The 2,520-nt window shown below is 34.4% G+C and overlaps 1 pseudogene; it reads left to right on the forward strand.

The window, feature by feature from the left end:
• Window positions 1–1,502: 1,502 nt before the first annotated feature.
• On the forward strand, window positions 1,503–1,601 carry LOC123649549 (annotated as a pseudogene).
• Window positions 1,602–2,520: the final 919 nt, after the last annotated feature.

Raw genomic sequence — 2,520 nt, forward strand, 5'->3', positions numbered from 1 at the left:
GGCTATTCTTCCCTTTTCTTGAAGCATGCTATTAATACAAATTTGCAGATGAATAGCTCTATAGCCCTGTCCTACAGAGTCTATGAAGTTTGACAGCCTTCCCTTATTTATATCAAAAATTGCCTTTTCTCCATTATCTAATAACTTGTTTCTCATTTTTTTTGAGACCTCATCAAAATAGCCTTTAATGTCCATACTTCCACCAACATTCTGTCCATGATCATTTACGTATTCTTTAAGAAGATATAGAAGCTTTCTCTCTAGCTCTCTTTTTAGGAGATCAGAATTGCCCTCATACCATCTGTAACTAATGTAGGCACATTGTGTTTTTTCAGACATAATGCTATTGTACACTAAATAGACTACAGTTTAGTGTAAATACACATTTTTTTTTATTTCAGCATATTATGGGGGTACAAAAGTTTAGGTTATGTATATTGCCCATCCTTCCCCCCCGAGTCAGAGCTTCAAGCGTGTCCATTCCCCAGAAGGTGCACATCGCACTCATTACGTAGGTATACACCCATCCCCTCCCTCCCCCCCACCATCTGCCTGACACCCAGTTGGTGTTATTCCCAAGTGTGCGCTTAGGTGATGATCAGGGAAACCAATTTGCTGGTGAGTACATGTGGTGCTTATTTTTCCATTCTTGGGATACTTCACTTAGCAGAATGGGTTCCAACTCTTTCCAGGAGAACAAAAGAGATTCTATATCACCATTATTTCTCATAGCTGAGTAATACTCCATGGTATACATATACCATATTTTATATGTACCACAAAACCAAAAAATACCACTTTTGAGTATTTACCCAAAAGATATGAAATCAGTTTGTTGAAGAGATGTCTGTATTTTCATGTTCTTTGCAGCAATATTCACAATAACCAAACTAAGTGGACATCAACAGATGAATGGATTAAAAAAAATGTGGCATGTATACACAATGGAATCCTCTTCAGCCTTAAAAAAGAAGGAAATTTTGTCATTTGTGACAACACCGGTGTAATTTGAGAATATTATGCTAAGTAAAATAAGTCAGTCACAGAAAGGCAAATACCCACATGTTCTCACTTATATGTGGAATCTAAAAGAATTGAGCTAATAGAAGCAGAGAGTAGAATGGCAGTTATGAAGGCTAGAGGGTGGAGGGAATGGGGAGATGATGATCAAAGGCTACAAAGTCTCAGGAGGAATAAGGTTTTGTTGAGATCCATTGCATAGCATGGTGAATATAGTTAATAATAGTGTATTGTACATTTCAAAATTGCTAGAAGAGTAAATTTGAAATGTTCTCACCACAAGAAATGATGTTTGAGGTGACAAGTATGTTAATTACCCTCATTTAATTATTCCACAGTTATTCTTAAATCATAACACCACTTTGTGCAATATATGCATAAATTGTCAATTTACAATAAAAATGGAAATAAATTTAAAAATTAAGTGTCTAATGGTGGTTGATACTAGTAAGAACAACAACAAAGATATTTAAAAATCATGCTTGCTTTGGCAGCACATACATGAAAATTGGAATGACTCAGAGATTAGCCAGGCCCTTGCAAAGGATGACACACAAATTCACGAAGCACTCTATTTTATGAAACAGGTGCTGTTGGAAATAAGTGTTTAATTATAAATTAGAAAGAGATTCTGCATGATTTACAATGGTGGATAACCACTCTTGCTAGAAGTAGGTTAGAAATTTTTAAATTAGAATTTTTATATCTTAAAGTAATTTTTACATTTTAAATTATAGATCTAATGTCTTAAAGTGGTCTATACTTTTATTTTTTTAATTATTTTTTATAGCTAAACCTTAAAGTTTGTTTCTGAATAGTGTAATTATGGGTGATTTTTATTTTCTTCATTCTCCCCACTAGACTATAAGTTCCATGATGGCAAGGCCTGCACCTTTGTTTTCTACCCCAAAGAACAAAAGACATCTGCACTAGCATGTTTATAGCAGCACAATTCACAATTGCAAAGATGTGGAAACAACTCAAGTACCCATAAACACATGAGTACATTAATAAAATGTGGTATATGTACACCATGGAGTTCTACTCAGTCACAAAAAACAATGGTGATCTAGTACCTCTTATATTATCCTGGATAGAGCTGGAGCCCATTCTACTAAGTGAAGTATCACAAGAATAGAAAAACAAGCATCTGTACTCACCATCAAATTGGTATTAACTGATCAACACTTTTGTGTACATATAGTAGTAACATTCATTGGGTGTCAGGCAGGTGGGAGTGTGGAGGAAGGGATAGGTATATACACACCTAATAGGTTCTGTGTGCACCATCTAGGCGATGAATGTGCTTGAAGCTTTGACTCAAGCAGGGCAAAGGCAATATATGTAACCTAAATATTTGTACCCTCATAATATGCTGAAAAAAAAATTTTTAAAAGTGGTCTATTTTATTTCCTGAATTAATAAATACTACTTTTCCCCACATTCTACTTTATTCTCAGGAAGTAAATTTGTGAATAAATAGTAATTACATTTTAATAT

This window comes from Lemur catta, chromosome 13 (assembly GCF_020740605.2).
Source record: "Lemur catta isolate mLemCat1 chromosome 13, mLemCat1.pri, whole genome shotgun sequence".
Classification (NCBI taxonomy): domain Eukaryota; kingdom Metazoa; phylum Chordata; class Mammalia; order Primates; family Lemuridae; genus Lemur; species Lemur catta.